Genomic DNA, 17,901 nt, shown 5'->3' on the forward strand with positions numbered 1-17,901 from the left:
TTCTGACGGTCTTCACCTGCTGGAGCCTAGCGAGATGGTGTCGGAGGAAGGGTTTGCTGTAGTTGGAGGACGAAGAAGAAGAGAGATGACTTCCTCGGGAGAGTCGTAGAAAGAGAGATTAATTTGATATTAAATGCTTGATTTCTTAGGTAAAAGGGTAAATTCGTCAGAGATGGAAAAATTAGAGGATGCAAGTGGCTTTATGAAGACAAAAAAGTTGTATGGTTTTATGACTAATTAAAGTTTCAAAATAAGAGCAACTCCAACAGATTCCCTATATTTTGATTTTTCTCTCTACTTTAGGGATTAATGAGTCTCTTTTGCTCCAACAGATTCCCTATAACTATCTCTATTTTAGGGAATGTGAGGAGAGAGAAAACTAAATTCCCTATATTTACAGCAAACTCTCCAAAATTTTAAAGAAGAATATAGAGATTTTATAGATTACCCTAACCTAGGGAATCTGTTGGAGATGGAGAAAAAAAATAGGCTAAAAGTTTGATTTTTGCTTCTCTATAATACAAAAATTATAAGAAAGCTGTTGGAGTTGCTCTAACACTTGTGTGTAATTTTCTATATTTATTTAAAAACATTTTCTTTTTTTTCTTTTTTAAGCGGTAGAATGTTTGGGAGTTGGGACAATACTCCATTCGTACTCTATTACCTTTTTTTTTTTTGGTAATGATACTCTATTACTTTTTGGGTGGTGAAGTTCTCAGAAACCCAAAACAGAAAAGAAATGGCAAGCGCTCCTTCTCCTCCGTCGTCGTTGAAGGCAAACATGGCAGCAGGAGACCCCAAATTCGATCTCGTGAAGCAGATTGGCAGCCACGAGGTTACAATAGCAGAGCTCAATGCTCTTTCATCGTCCCGGGTATCTTTCTTTCTCTCTCTCTTCTCCCAAAATAAAATCCAAAATTTATGATTTTTGTTATTTGTTTCATCAACCCAATCTTATGAATGCGTTGGAATAGTATATGAATCGTGTTTGAGTAGAAATTTTTGGCTATTTGGTTTTGGAAAAAAAAAAAAAAATTTGAAGTTGGGGTGGGAGTTTGGTTACGCAGACACTGTAGCTATTCCTTCAGGTTTGGATTTGATTTGTGCATTTGAGAGTTTCAGAATCTGCTTCACCATTTGGACTCTATTATATGCACTGATGAATAGTTGTTAAGACGTATTTAGGTTCTGTGCTGCCGATGAGGTTAGTATAACTGTATGAGCAATTGATTCAGAGTCACTAAAGCAGGGGCTTGCATATACTAGTTGTTCATTTTGATATGCTGTAGAGTTTTGTTAATTAGTAAGCAATTCATCACTGCTAAGAGTCTCTCTCTTTTTCTTTCTAGCATATTGGTTAGTTGTACATCTTATAATGCAGGTTTCAAATTTCTATGAATTACTTTCATACCGAACTTTAGTCAGAATTGAGCATTATTTGCACTTTAGTCAAATCATACTTACATTAACTTTCATCGATAGCAATCTATTTGCTGATTAGTTTGGTGATAATTGGTTTCCAAAGACATCTAACTAAAGAATAAGCATCCTCAATGCTTGTGTTGATTATACTTTAGGTTGGATGACTTATTCATGTAAATACTATTCCCATCACTCATCACTAGTTTCTGCTGCCACCAGTTCGTTTTGAGTTCTCAGAAATCGAACATTACTCTTTTTTCCCCCTCCTTTAGCACCGACTCATTGTCACCACCTTCTATTTCTCCTGTCTCCTCCTATTCAACTTCCCAAGGCCTCACATAAATCTTGTTGGAAAATTTTGACTAAAATTGAGAGAAAATTAGGAGTTAGAAGGTGGAGAGAAAAAATCTTTTGATTTTGTCTTATTCTTGATGATTCAATAACAAAATCAAAAATAAAAGAATTGGGAAGAAGGTGAGAAAGAATTTGTGATAGTCTTGGGTACCACTAAAGTCCGAACAAGTGCGTCAGAAACATTATAAATGTCTTGATGTTAAGGGCAGAGAACAGTGATGTTGAGTATGGGAAGATGATTCAGACCAGAATATTGACAAATGAGTTTGGTAAGGGGTTGCTGCTCTGAAGCTCATGCAAATGGCTACAATGAAGCATCACACCTCGTTCTGACAGTCTCATTTTACACAAGTCCAAAGTACCTGAACAGTTGATTGATTCTGAAATCATAGTGATGCAGGACCAATAGACGAACCTGCAGAAGTAAGGATGTTGTCGGAATAATCTGCTGTGAACTCAAGAAACAGAAAATTAACTACTGGAGTTAGACCAGTAGGTTCTAAGAATCACACCTAGGATTAGGTTGCATCACACAAACCTGGAGAGAAGCAAAGAACCTTCTTTGCCACGTCTCTTTTAAACTTTTATTGGCTTCTGTCATGTAGATCCTCCATCACATAGGATAAACACATGAATTGGAGAACAATTGATTTGGATGAGAAGTGAGGGCTGAGGATGATGGGAATGGTTTTCATTGGAGCGATTTTCCAATTGAAAGTGAATTGAAGGTTGTTCGGAGGACGAAGCAACTCAAATATGGCTGAGATGTCTCATCTGATGGAGGTAATGACTAAATCATGGATGAGATTGATTTTGATGTAAGGACTTTCTTATTTGAGCACATGAGAGGGAAGAATTAGCGAAGGAAACCACTTTGCCAGTTGAAAAACAGATGCTTAAGGTGGCAATCTCTGGAGAGCAGCCGTCATGTTACAAAAGAAGAAATACTGAAGTTTATGCTGGTGTCGAATGATATTTGCTAGGATTGTCAATCAGCAAAGTGAGGAGGAATGGTTGATTGCTGGCCAGAATGGCTTCTCAGCATTTCAATTGGAGGATAGTGGGGTGTTGTTGCTAAGGGAAGAAGTAGAAAAGGAGGTAAGTGGAAGATGGAGTAAAAGACATTTCAGGTGAAGTAAAACATGAGAAGAAGGGGGCAGGAAGTAAGAAGGGGAACAGCAAACGGTATGAATGACGATCATTAGCTGGAATCCATGGAATATAAGTGGGGTGGCGGGCCGTAGAAAAAGGCAAGTAGTGAAGGATCAGCTATGTAGAAGTGGTGCTGGTATGATCGGCGCAAGTGGAAGATGGAATAAAAGAGATAACTTGTTTGAAGTAAAAGATGAGAAGAAGGGTGCAGGAAGTGGAAAGGGGACAGAAAAAGGTATGAATGAAGATTATTAGCTGGAATGCCTGGAATAAAAGTGGTCTGGTGAGCATTAGGAAAGAGCAAGTGGTGAAGGTTCCAAATTCCAGTGTTGGATTTCTCTATCAGAATGTGGTAGACGATGTGGTATTGTGATGTTACATATTAGTATATTACTAAGTAGATCTCTGTTGTGGAATCCATAGTGGGTGCTTTCTATTTCAGTTAAACTAGAACAGATAGGTGCAAAACTGGTGGTTATCCAGTGTTTATTGGCCTTATAAAGCTAGAGTGTAGCTTTTGGGAGGAGTTAGCAAACCGTGAGCCATGTTGGTGTGTAGGAGGATATTTTCATGTGGTCAGATTTACTTCCGAAAGATCAATGGGTGAAATGCAAAAGTGAAATTTGAAAAAATTTAGTAACTTCATTTTGGGCGCCAATATTTGTGATGGAGTTCTTCACAATGCGAAGTTCACTTCCTCTAATATGAGGTAAGAAGCAGTTTGCTGCAGATTCAATAGATTTTATGGTCGAGGGGAGACAAATTCGTAAACTTGAGGCAGCTTGCTCTTCCAAGGTAACATTTGATCATTATCCAATTCGTTGGGCATGCCAAAAGTAATATGGGGTCTGAGGCCTATAGAGCCAAGATATATGGTTGGAGCATGCTTCCCTTGTGAAAGATAAGTGGTGGGATGATGGGAGTTTCAAGATGGGAGGGTTAAGCCTAAATTTTAAAAAGAAAACTAACAGAATGGAGTAAAGGTTGGGAGACTAGGGGAAAGAAAGAAGAGCTGGATGTACAGCTGACTATATGGATGTATTGGAAAGAGGGAGGGCCTGAATGAAGAAGAGGACGGACAGGCTTCCTCGAGGAATAGATTTGGTTAATTGGTCTTTATAGAGGGGAGTAATGGAGGCAAAGAGAAAAACTGCGGTAGTTGAAGTGATGTAGGGTCAACAACTCTAAATTTCATACAGTGACTAATTGAGAAGGAAAAGATAATTGAGTAAGTTAGAGTAGTTGAGGACTTCTAATTTTTTCTTTTAAAAGGGGTAGTTGAGACTTGGATTGCTTTGAGATTTGAGAAACTTATTGAGTAAGTTGGATCGCTTTAATTATGCAAGATTGTATTCAAGCTCTGAGAGAACTTGCTGGGGTCTTGAAGGATTGGAGTGGGGCACAAGTTTAGGCAAAATTGAGGTGAATATAAGCTCAATTTTGAGTTTCAAATTGCTGCTGAAGGATAAGTCTCCAGGACCTGGCGGTTTTACAGTGCTATTATTTCAGCGATGCTGTGACAAGGTCTTTTGGAAATTTATTTATTTATTTTCAGAATAGAATAGTTAATGCAGAAGGCAGATCAGTTCTTGAAAATTTGGAATTAGAGACCCATAAGTCTGATAACCAACCTTTCTAATATCATTGCTAAGCGCTAGCTGCTAGGCTTTGAGAGCTATGACTTCTGATAATATCATCACTACAGGTGCCCCTATGTATGAACGTTTTATCTTTGCATCAGTTTGTTATTCTGCAGGTTTTGAACTTTTATTGAAAAGAATATAAGAATGGAAAAGGAAGAATACTTGAATGTGTTGGTTAGGAACCAGCAATAAATTAAGAAGGGATTTATTTCCTTAGTCCCTAGTCCCTAGGGTGAAAGACCAAGCGGAATCTGGGTTTATTGGCTGTACTTGGTAGCCATACTCCTAGCCCAGTTTCAGAGTAGGAAAGAGTTTGGAGAAATGAGAAAAGTAATAAACTACTTTGTAATAATAATTAGACGACGGAGATTTAAGGGAAGTTTTATGAATTACATGCAAAAATATTTCAAAGAACGGTTTCTTTGTGGGTTTGCTTTATGGACTATGCATCTAATTTATTATTTTTTAGTGGAATGTCTATTTCATGGTTGTGGTGATTGCAGTTTCTTTTAAATCTCTGTGGATTCCTAAATGTGTTATTTGTTAAAATTTTGATGTTGTCATATGTAATCAAGCTTGTCAGTTAAGTCTCGGGGTCTGCATGTACAATTTCATTTTCTGCTGAATTGTTAGTCAAAGATTTTAAAAAATGAGTAGGCTTGCTCTTTGATTTTATTTTTAATCTGCTCTGGCTTTTAGTTTTCTTGAGGTTTCTCACTTTCATTCTTTACTACATAAATTCAAAAACCCAGTTGTCATTCTCATCCTTTCTTGTGGATGGAATGCTTTCTTACTTTACTGAAATGTGAATTTTGTTTTCCTTAACTACAGACGGTGTATCAGAAGAATGGGAGCTTATTTTTCCATACGACAATCCAGAAAGCATCGGCATCTGAACAGAGTAGAAATTTTTCTATCAACTTCTAAGGTGACTTTCTCTGGCTTGGAAACAGCTCTACTGATGCAATTTTCCTTCTTCATTGTGGGTATTGGTCAGAATAACTAGATTTGGCTAAAGCAAGCCTTGGAAAGTTGAATTCTTCTTGATACGGCTTTGTCTACATTGATGCGTCGGCAGCTTTCTAAGGTAAAAAACCTGTGTGTTGATATTCACATTTATCATACATGTATTGGAGAATGAATAGCAGATTGCATGCAGATGCAGTATGTTTATGGGTGCAATTTTTTTTTTGTCCTGCTGCTTATGATCAATAGCTTCTGCATCCAGCCAAGGTAATAAAGGAAAGTATTGCAGAAAATGTTCCCTTGACCTGTCCCTGTAATGATATATGTAAAGTAGTCTTTATATCTTGTCAATACATAATCAAGTACAAGCCTTGTGGACAAGTGCCCACCACAGCGATATTAGTCTGAACTAAATAACAATCAAGTACAACCATTCTGTGTAAACCTAGGTGTGTGTCATATTTGTGTGAGTATAAGGGTCAGGTTGAGGAAGGTTCTTTATGTTGGTGTGCGCTATACAGTAGTCCGGGTGGAGAAATCAAATGATTAGGGGGCTGGGGGTCATGATGATTGGATTGAGCGAAATATGGTTCAGAAAGAATTGAGATCTTTGGGTGGTGATGGTGATGGATAGAACTGGGTCCCGAGGAAGAGATTGATGTCAACTGGATAGATTTGATATTAAGAAGACAGTTGGGAGGAGACAAAATTAAGGGTATATTTAGTATTCATACTAGAGGATAACCATATGGGGGTCTAAGTGTCTCAACTAAACCCGAAAGCTACCTAAAACCTTCGAAATTGTTTTGGTATTCCTCTCATAGCTTTAACCAAATAACTTTTATTGCGTGATATGTTCTTCAAGAGGAAAAGCTCCTGTTCACTACCTAGCGAATGAGTCATAGTTCTTCAAATCACATGAGGATTGATCTGATGCTCATATTTTTCTCATTTCTGGTTCTTGCATTTCAAATTAAGGGATTTTGTGTATGGTTGATGACTCGATTTCTATTCATGAGGACTGATATGATACTTTTATTGTTTTAATTGGTCCTTTTTTTTTTTTGGTTGAACAGGATAAAGAACGAGTGCATTTCTTTTTGCATAGAATTGTGCTGCTTGGGAGTTGAGGAGACATTTTCCTTGTTTGTTTTGGTCATAGAACAAAATTTCCTTTGCTTTTTGTATTTCTATTCATGAGGACTGATCTGATACTTTTACTGTTTTAATTGGTCCTTTTGTTGTTGTTGAACAGGATAAAGAAGGGGTGCATTTCTTGTTGCATAGAATCGTGCTGCTTGGGAGTCGAGGAGACATTTTCCTTGTTTGTTTTGGTCATAGAACAAAATTTCCTTTGCTTTTTGTATGTCTCGGTGTTACCATCGTTAGCTTTAGCATATAGATATATTATTGAAGAGAAGTAGTCATGGAAACTTTTGGAGAAGAATGTTGTACAACTCAAATATGACTTTTGAAGTATATTAATGAGTTATTTTCCCGAATACCTTCATCTGTTTTAGATTTATTGTGTTCTTTGTAGTTTTACATCTTTGCACCATTTGGTGATCCCTTGCTTCTGCTGTTTCTTAAGTAAGTGCTATTTACATCCCACATTTCCGTCACAGAAATGTCAACTAAGATCAGAAGTTAATTTCCTTTTCCATCTCTGCTCATTAGTAAGAAATCTTCCACGACAAAGCAATTATGTGAAGCATTTATGAGCAGCTTCCAAAGATGCTTGCAATTCTGTTAAGCATGATTGACAGTAAACTTACTAGATGTGCGCCACCAAATTACTGTATCAGCACCCCTATCATGACAACCAGCTGGAATCAACAATTTGATCATTGCCTGGTGGAATCATATTCAATCCTTAATACCAGCTTGGTGGGCAACCATTAAACCATGAAGGAGCCCCAAAGAGAGGCAGAGTATATAGAGGGTGATTTCACAGTTTGTCTGTAGCCACGTCCTGTTTCACCCTTTATTTTTTTGCAAATTGGGAGGGAAAACGAATTTTCTTCCAAAATTAGAGAATAGTTGATAACTTCCATCAAATCAAGACCAAAACACCTCTGATAGTATTGAGTTACATAAAAAACTGGCTGGTCGATGAAGCCAGGTTTGTAGGAAAATGTGGCAGAATGGTCTTATATTTTAGTCAAGCGTGTGCGCCATAGTGCACATCAGTCTTGCTGTGTTCCATTTACTGTTGAGGCAGTTGGCACTTAACTAATATTACATAGTGGATGAATCCAATTTTCTAATTTTGAAATCTTAACATGCTAAGAATGCCGGATACCAACTGATCCTCGTGCAAATTTCAGAACACTAAATAAGGGGGATCTCATAAAGATAACACATCACAATTTGTCATAGTAGGGTTAGCCATGCCAAGAAAATGTTATCTGAAACATAGAAGCATCGCTGTTGTTTAATATTGGTTTATAATGCAAATTTGATCATACTGTATTTTACGATGCATATGTACGTTGAATTAAACAAGTTGGAAAATTCTACAATGTGTTAACGTATGACATGCATACAATTGCTTTAAAAGTGGTAAAATGAGTCATCAAAATAGTAATATTAGTTTACAAAGTGGTAACATGAGTTCTTAAAGTGGTAAATTTTCTTAGTTTACCATATGAGTCCTCAAAATAGTAATATTAGTCCTCAAAGTGGTCACATGAGTTCTTAAAGTGGTAAAAATAGTTGATGTATGAGAAATGTTAACATACCATAGCTTTACCCTAAACAAGTCTAACTACCTAAATGAATAATAAAACATTAAATTAATAAAGAAATTAACATCGATATATAATCATGCTTCCCAGTCAAAATACCAATCCGCGGACTCTAAGGTCTCCAAGACGCCATTGATTTCATTTTTAGCTGAGATATCAAGAATTGGAATTTTCGGGGTTTTGAGGCCACTACGTGCATGTTCAACGCCTCCTATGTGGCTATTATTTTTCTATAGCTCATTAGTCCAGCTGAAGACTGGAGTCAACTGTATATGATTGAAAATTCAATGGAGAAAAGAAAACTGGTGTAGATTGAGAGTGAATTGCGGTTGAATGAGTCATAGAATTAGTCCCCCTTTCACACGGATGACTTTGTTTATGATAAGATTGGCAAATCTGTGGTCTATAGACTCAAGCTATTCACCATTTTTTTTCTCTTCAGTCTTCACAGCAACTTGAGAAACCTTGCATGAAATTTTCATTTTAAACTCTGCTCCCAAATTCAAAAACTGAGCTAAACTTTCTGGCCTAAATTAATGGAGATCTCATGCATGGGAGTGAGGATTTGCTTAGTATATATGCTACTGTTCCCCTGATGATCATCAACTTGGCCTCTTCAAATCTAAGAGGAAATGAGGTGGAAAGACTATCCTTGCTTGCCTTTAAATCTGAAATAGTCAGTGATCCTCTGGGCATCCTTAGCTCCTGGAATGATTCCTCCAACTTATGTGATGAGTGGCGAGGGATTACTTGCGGCGAAGACACCAGCGAGTCACGGTTCTGGACCTCCAGTCCAGCCACTGATGGGCATTCTATCTCCACACATCGGAAACTTGAGCTTTCTCAGGACATTAATCTTCAAGCAATAGCTTCAACACACCATTCCTCAAGAAATTGGTCGATTGTCCCGGCTGCAAGTACTACACTCGGGAACAACTTCTTCGAAGGTGATATCCCAAAGAAATTAGCCGATGCACAACTTTGATAAGTTTGCACCTGAACGGAAACATGTTGCATGGGAGAATTCTGAATCTTTGAGTTCTTTGCGGCAGATTCAAGATTTTGACCTCTCTCGTAACAACTTGTCTGGAACAATTCCCGATTATTTGCAGAATTTCACTTCTTGCTCATTTGAACCTATCCTTTAATGATTTTGAAGGTGAAAGTAGGAGTTTTCAGGAATACAAGTGTGGTTTCTATTATGGGAAACACACGAATTTGTGGAGGTGTACTCAGTTAGATTGCTCAATTTTATCTCTAATCGATCAACTCAAATAAGCCAAAATCATTTTCTAAGTATAAACCAATTATCCCATTTTTGTGGGACAATTGGAATGATTATCCTAGGGGTGTGCTTTTGTACGCCTCTATAGATCAGAAAGAAAGATTGAGCAAAGAAAAGCAAGAGTTCAGTCAACTTCAGAACGATCATTGGACATTTCATTCTTAAGTTGTCATATGGAGATCTCTTTCAAGCAACTGGTGGGTTCTCTTCTTGGAATTTGATTGGGGCCGGTAGTTCTGGTTCTGTGTTCTGGGAGTTCTCGATCAGCCAAAAGAAAGAATTGTTGCTGTCAAAGTACTCAATCTTCAAACGCGACTACTTCTAATAGTTTCATAGCTGAATGTCAATTCTTGAAAAACACTAGGCACCGAAATCTTGTCAAACTAGTGACTGCTTGCTCTAGTATTGATTTTCAAGGAAATGAGTTCAAGCTTTGGTTTTTGAGTATATGATGCATGGAAGTCTAGATGAGTGGCTGCATGATTCAGCTGACAGAGTAGTTGAGCTACCATTGTGGAGGTGCATTTGAATCTTATCCAAAGGGTAATATTGCCATTGACGTAGCTAGCGCTTTGGATTATTTGCACAATTATTTTCACACCCCAATAGTTCATTGTGATTTAAAGCCCAGTAACGTTCTCTTAGAAAAAGACATGACTGCCTGTGTTTGTGACTTTGGTTTGGCAAGTTACCTCCCGAACACTTCTTGTCCGGTTTCTTCGCTAGAAGCTCTTCAATTCGATAACGGGTACCATTGGCTATATTCCCCCAGGTAATACTGAATTGACCAATGCTTCAAATTCTTTCCTGAGATTTACAAGAAATGCAACTTCTTTATTTTAGTTTATGACTATAACCAATATGCTTTTATGCAAATAATGTATAGAGTATGGCATGGGAAGTAAGGTTGACACCTACGGAGACGTGTATAGCTATGGAATCCTGTTACTAGAGATGCTTACTGGTAAGAGGCAACAGATGACATGTTACAGACGACATCGACTTGCACAATTTTGTTCTGATGGCTTTGCCTGAACGTGTGAAAGAAATATATGATCTGTGCTTCTTCAAGAAGGAAAGGAGCACTAGTACAAATCCTGCAAGCAATAGGAATGATGTCAAAATGATGAAACACGAAGAGTTGAAGAGTGCCTTATTTCATTGCTAGGATAGGAGTTGCTTGTTCTGTGCATTTGCCAAAGCACGAATTGAGATTGGGAAAGTTTTAGCTGAACTACGTGTAATCAGGATGTACTGACTGGAACAGGATGCCTAGAGAGCACATGATAACTGCTTAAGGCCTTAGCTGCAATGATACAGTTGGTTGCTGGAGAGTCCACATAGTGTGACGGACAAACCAGCTTTCACTATTTGGTGAGTCCAATATATCATTTAATTTATGTAAAACTCCCAAGATTTGTCCGGATCGATGTTACTATAACAGTTCATTGAGTCATTTGTATTTATTCACAAGGAAAGTAGAAATAACCAACTGAGAATACCTTTGTTTGCGGTGTTCTGATTGAGAATCAAATCTCTTCTTCTAAGACATTTAAGACGAATTTTAGCAAACAGGCTCTGCATCGCACAGTAAAACCCTCAAATAGCACCTCTCTGATTCAACAGTAAACTAATTTTCTGCCTAATATTCTCCTGCAGAATTCAAATGTAGCTCTAACCAAATCTTCAGAATGAAATAGAAACATTCTCACTCAAATTGAATCTTGTTGAAGAAGTCGATCGAGTAAAGTTATGTCATTAAGAATGAGTCATGGCCATTTGTTAAGAATGTTACTTGTCTGGCAACTTAGATTTCAGGACCATTGTGTCACTGTCTCAATCCCTTATATACAATATACAGTAGATTGAATAACAGTTTTATGATCATCATACACCCACCTCACTCTTTACAAACCAGTCTCCATGTTTGCCTCTCTATAATGCCTGCTTCAAGCTATCTAAAGTTTTGGTATTTCACCATGCCCTACATTATTTTGGGATCGTTTTACTCTTGAAAATGTTTGAAGCACTTTGAAGACACAAGCACCAAGGAAATCTTGAAGAGAAGCACTGTGGAATTGCTTAATTAAGTTTTTCCTTTAGCAGAACCCAGGAAACAGCTTGAATATACTGTCATACTCTTTGATTTGCTCACTCTGTCCATTTGATTTTCCCTTTTCTTTTTCCTTCTCTTCGATTTTCCTAAATGCACCAAAGAGAATAATTTAATTCCAAACTCAATTCCCTTTCATATCAATACTCCGAAATTAGATGAAAATGAATCACTGACACAGTGACACCAGAACCAAGGATAGTAATATAAACACAATTCTATTAAGCACTATAAAAAGATATAAGAGTGTTTCAGCTAATAATGAAAGACATGATAGGAGGGAGTTCCCCTAGTGCATGGATTGTCTTCTTGCAGTACATGCTATCGATCAGGATCAGCTCCTATATATGATGTCAAAAATTAAAAGATACTTTGCTATCAGGTGGTCAAAGGCCCAAACACAATAAAAACTACAGTTCTACACTTGGAGACACCAACAGAGTCAGCAGCACGTAAAGCTTGGATAGACTAAGGGGATCCTGAAGAATATGAAGGCGTAATCCAAAGCATTATTGGCAAGACCATCTGCAACATTATCCTGGCTCTCGATATTGAATCAAATTTTTGAGAGAGCTAATGAGATTAATCTACAGTTTTTTTTAGACCAACTCCACCACGGCACTAGAATCATATTCGATAGTTACATAGATTATACCAGCATGCTGGGTAATTAATGATTACCAGCATACAAGATACCACTCCAAGTAGACGAACAAGAAGTTCTGGGAGTGTCTTTCACATGGAAATTATCTTCATGCTGCACTGTTCCTCATGAAACACTGAAATTCAAAAACAATAATTATAATGATTAATTATTATTGCATTTCAGCAGCGAAGGCAATATTAGGATGAGAGGGTGTTTCCTATTTTATTTTCACCTGCAATTAACTAACCAAGGATAGTTGATTAAGTAAACCAATCACACTCGAGTATCCAAGCCTTTCACTCTGAACTCTCTAAGTCCCACAGTTCTACCACTTTTTACAGCTAATTTGGATTCGCTTGTAACACTAGATCTTAAAAGAAAGACAATAGAAGAAAATAATAAAGCAAACCGCCAACCGAACCTCAAAATAAGTGGAATACACTGTAGGTACCTTAATAGACAACCAAGCCAAAAGTGCAGGGAACATAGCAAAGGAGGAGCAAAATGGCATATTGTGGAATTCATTACAATTCGTAGACACTATAAAAAACTGGTATTTGGGACCAAATTAACACAATCAAATTCCACTATGTGAGGGCTGAGACTACAGCGAGTGTCTAAGAATTCTTTACTAGCTGATTCAAGGCGCACATTAGCAATGCAAGAATTCTTTTGGTTAGGAAACAGAGAGGATTGTACAATTGGAAAAGGGTAATTGCGAGCTAAGTGATCAGAGGGTTCTAGCAATTAAATAACTCTCAACCTACAAAAGACTGAAAATGAGGCTAATCCAGAAGTGATGGTAAATCATATAATACGTCCAACAATTTATGGCACAGTTAAAGAGTATTACAGACCTGATCAGCTGGCAATTCTATACCATAGACATCATTCCACAATCTTCCTCAGCTTCAATGTTGCGAAACAGTCTATGGTATGTGTGCACTATAGGCTAACTTCCATATTAGCTAGGGCTACCATTTGGTTTGGTTATTATCAAACCGACCGAATACCAACTGATATTTTAGATTGATAAATAGACTTTTTGGTAATCGAAACCAATAAAACCGAAATCGAATATTACTGAAAAGTTTGTTTGATTTTTGGTAAATACAGAATCTATAGATTATCTAAATATTAACCATATATAGTTATACTCTAGTTTTCATAATAGGAAATATAATTATTTTCATAATAGAGCATATAGAGTTAATATTTATGCATTGAAAACTAGAATATTAGGAAATATACATGTACTACTTATCTAGTATTAACTATATGTACTCTAGTTTTCAATATATATACCGACTTTTTGGAAATATATTATTTTCATAATAGTACTAACATTATTACTAATACTAGATTAGTAATACATGTTACTTAAGTAACTTATTAGTAAAAAAATCCTTAAATAATTGATTTTATTGAACATGACTAAAATTTGATGTCATATGTACATAAAAGAGCTATAGTCAGATAAGGGAGATGAAAATAAAGTATTCGACAATATATCAAATTTAAAGATCTACTATTGTTTATTCTAATTTATATTACAAAATTGTAAAGTTGGTAATACGTACTGAAAACCAAAATACCAAATTTGATAGTTATGATTAAATACTGAAAATTTTGGTTTGGTAATTGGTAGCTCTATTTTGAAATCGAAAGTTTTGGTTTTGAAGTTGGTAAGGCCTATTATTGATTCGAATCGACCGACAGCCCTAATATTAGCAATCAAAACCTGTCAAATTCAAAATGGCAATTTTATAGGAAGATTTATTGCCTCATATTGTCGAATCTCACCAAAAAAAGAAAAATTATTTTTGGAGCCTAGCCGGATTTTAATTCCTGGCTCTGCCACGGTCCATGAAGGCCTTATTTTGTCTATTCTCTATTGTTAAAAAGAAAGAAGTTGACAAGATAACTGGAGTTTTGCAAATACTATGGCAACGGTGTGTTACCAAACTTGCGCTGTCTTCTCAGCTGTCAATATATAAACGACCCTTTGGAAGCATACAGATACTGAAAACAAAATTGAATCTCAATGATTTTATACTAGCCACCTTGTCAATTTAATAATAATAATAATAATAATAATAATAATAATAAAAGGGAAATGATGGAAAAGGTCACATTAGAGTGTGAAATGATAGAAAGGTCACCTAGTTTCCCACTTGATAAAAAGGTCCATTATAAATTGTTAGTAATATTAATTTAGTCCTTATTAATAATGAAATGATGTTAAAAAAGGTCAATTTTTAATTTTTCTGATGTCCATTCTGCCCTTAAAGCCAAATACACGTTTATAACTCTACATTCAAAAATTTTAGGTCTCAAATCTTCTCTCCATTTGATCAAAAATCCCAAAACAAAGACCCGATTAGAAACCCGGTAGAAGATGAAGATGAGCGTAGTCGAGGCTATCTGCAACAAGTACGACCGATACGACATCGATAAGAAGAAGGACTCTAACGTCTCCGGCGACTATGTCTTCGCTCGCCTCGATCTACTCATCGTCGAGTCCGACATTGAAGCTGTTCTTCAGGTTCAGTCTCTTTCTCAGTCTCTCTCAATTCTCTAATTTGATCTCTGTTTGGTTTCTGGAAAAGCTTGTGAAGTTGAAACGTGATAATGTAATTTTGGACGTAGGTGAATGAAATTGACTAGAATTTTAGTTATTATTTGGTCCTATTTTTCAAATTGAGACTGAAATTTGAGTAATTTTGAGTAGTGACAGAGAGAAATGAGGAGCTTAAAGGTTCCCAATCCCAACTACCACCTCTCTCAAGATCTAATGCTTTCTTTGATTCAGTTTTTGCTTTATTCTGTTTGCGAAATGAAATTTTTGGATTGCTGTTTTTTTTTTGTCCGGTTTTGCTTAATTGTTTGTCTTAGATGTGTTTAGCTCAGGTTCTTGATTCCCAATCATGAAGAATTTGATTTATAGGTTTTCTTTGATTGTAACCCTAACTTCAATTCTGAAATTTCACCTAAGAGCAGGAGACTATCCGCTTCGAGCTGCTGTTAATTATGGCGAAGGTAGTATAGTAATAACTCTTTTCTTCAACTATTTCTAATGATTTCTGCTTTTCAATGTGCAATTTTGGTCAATGATTCATTAGGTTCAGTTTGTTCAATTTGTTGTTACAGTTGTGTTCTTAGCTCAGATAGTTGATTTTTGGTCATACTGTGCTTGATTCATAGTTGGACTTCGTTTTTTATTGCTTTACTTCTCATCAAGCTTCAGATAGATCTATGAGTTTGTGAAGTTTATAGTCTCTATTCAGATCTGGTAGTTAGCTAACTAGGAATTGCTGGCTTTAGTAGCCAGCTTTTGATGTACTCTGGGAGGTTTTGACTGTTATAAAAAGTGATTGATGAGTTCATGTGATCTGATCTGATTGCAGCTTCCGAGTGTTGAGATTAATCCGCAATTCATAACATTTACGCATGTTACTATGGAGTCCAATAAGTACACATGTGTTCGGGAACAATGCCGTAGAATAGTATTGTGATTATTGATATGAGTGTGACGAATCAACGCTGACTCTGCACTTATGAATCCAAACTCCCAAATCCTTGCTTTGAAAGGTAGGTTTTAACTTATGACTTCGTATTGACATTGATAACTGGTCATGCTTAGCCTTTTCGTATTGATCTTAATATGCTTCTGCTTCAACTTGTTGAACCTCAGTTTACTTAATTATGAGTGCATGACTTCTAGTTGTAATTCAACTTTCTATTACAAGTGTTACATTTAGTGGAACCATCAGCAACTATTATATGCAGTTTAAGTGTTAGCATTATTTAAATTTCTGGTTTGTTCTTGCATCTAATCATTTAAATCTAATCATTTAACATCAAATGAGTTTTGATGCGGTCAGTAGAATATATACACAGTAATTTACAAATTACAATGCTTTACATTTCCATTGTCTTTAATAAGGAATGCACCTGAAGTGCTTCGAAGTTTTATTTTCTCTAGTTGGAGTATGTTTCGGATTTCCGTATTGTTTTAGTTTTCTTGAGCTAGCTAGTCCTATTAGAACAAGCAATTGACTTGGTTAAATGTGTACAAAATCATTTAAAAACCCCATTACTAGTGGCAGCAGGAAACTCATATTCGAAACAAAATTTAAGGTCGAAAAAATGTGAATTGCAGTAACCAATTGCCTGTGCATGCTTGTAAGTTTTAGATAGATTATGCAATGTACCTCTTGCATTATGTTAGCTTTGTCTTTAATGATGCTAGTGATAAGTTATGCCTCAACCAGTTCATACATTACCGCATAGTCACGTGATAGAAGTGTTGTTCCAATTATCAAATGATGATGATCTTGATATATTCTCAAGTCTGATGCATGCTGCTTATTCTTTTTCAGGGATCCACTGAATGTCAAAATATTCCTCAAAATGCATAGGTCTGATTATGCTAAAAGATGGCTGAAGGAAATGCAAAAGATTGATGAGGACCACACCTTAACTTGAAACAGCATGGCAAAATCTGGCTGTGGTAGTTCATGAATTTTGTTCTCCCTTTATAGTTCCCTTACAGAGAAGTTATAGTCCATATTTCTAATTACACTTTCATTGTATTCAGGGTGGTTCTAAGTTACAGGAGGCATATCTCATCTTCGAAGATTTCTCTGAGAAGTCTCAGGTTACAAGATTGATTTTGAATGGAAAGGGAAACACTGCTTCTTGAACCATGGAACAAGGCAAGTCTCATTAATTAGTTGTAGCTTAGTTAGAGATTTTGAAATGTCTACAGGTAGTAGTCAATTTGGACAAATGTAATATAATTTGCACTATACATAAGTACATGATTACAGTCTTATGGCTGAACTCAATCTGATTGGATAGAGACACACTAGTATGTTGATTTGTGAGTTCAAATATTGTTGTGTGCATTATTATGGATTTAGTAATGCTCCAAATATATGAACATCCTGCTTTTCAACTAGAAAATGGCACTGAATATGCACATGTTTTCAATATTTGAGTAATATGGAGTCATTTTGTGTTTCTCACAGGATGCAGAGGATCCAGAAACTCTAGCCAACCTGGTCGTATGCTGTCTTCACCTTGGAAAACCACCTTCTCGTTTGGTCAGGTAAAGTTTGTTGGTGAACACAAGAGAATTGGGTAGTCATAATTATGGGGAATATCTTCACTCGGGGTATTATAATTCAGGTGTTAGCTACTGTATAACATAATGGTTAAGGATTCTACTCACTGCTTTTCAGCCAATCAAGACTTGCACATCCAGACCACGTCCTCATCAAAGGTGCCTCAGCTGTAGAAAGAGAGCTTTGACAGAGCTCTTCAATCAGTTGCTTGAAATCTGAGAGATTGATTTCAGATGAGCTAATTAATGTTATTGTATACTCCTCACACCTTTTGTGACGGCTCTCCTTTTGATTTTGTAAGCTAAGAAATTAAGAATATATAAAATTTAAATGAAAATGTGTATTTGGTGACTGTTTACATGATTAGTGACATATTCATGATCGTGACATGGCCAGTAAATTAGCCAATGACTTAAGGTTAACAGTGATCAGTGACATGTTCAT

General features: G+C 36.4%; 1 long non-coding RNA gene and 2 pseudogenes across 1 annotated transcript; all 3 read left to right on the forward strand.

Annotated features, from left to right (window-relative positions):
* The first annotated feature begins 656 nt into the window (after positions 1-656).
* Positions 657-6,924, forward strand: LOC112188942. Its single transcript, XR_002931634.2, has 3 exons — positions 657-874; positions 5,403-5,658; positions 6,614-6,924. It is a non-coding gene; the product is annotated as an uncharacterized LOC112188942 (long non-coding RNA).
* Positions 6,925-8,831: 1,907 nt separating this feature from the next.
* LOC112164702 lies at positions 8,832-10,345 on the forward strand (annotated as a pseudogene).
* Positions 10,346-14,644: 4,299 nt separating this feature from the next.
* Positions 14,645-17,829, forward strand: LOC112164707 (annotated as a pseudogene).
* Positions 17,830-17,901: the final 72 nt, after the last annotated feature.

This window comes from Rosa chinensis, chromosome 1, assembly GCF_002994745.2.
Source record: "Rosa chinensis cultivar Old Blush chromosome 1, RchiOBHm-V2, whole genome shotgun sequence".
In the NCBI taxonomy this organism is placed as follows: Eukaryota; Viridiplantae; Streptophyta; class Magnoliopsida; order Rosales; family Rosaceae; genus Rosa; species Rosa chinensis.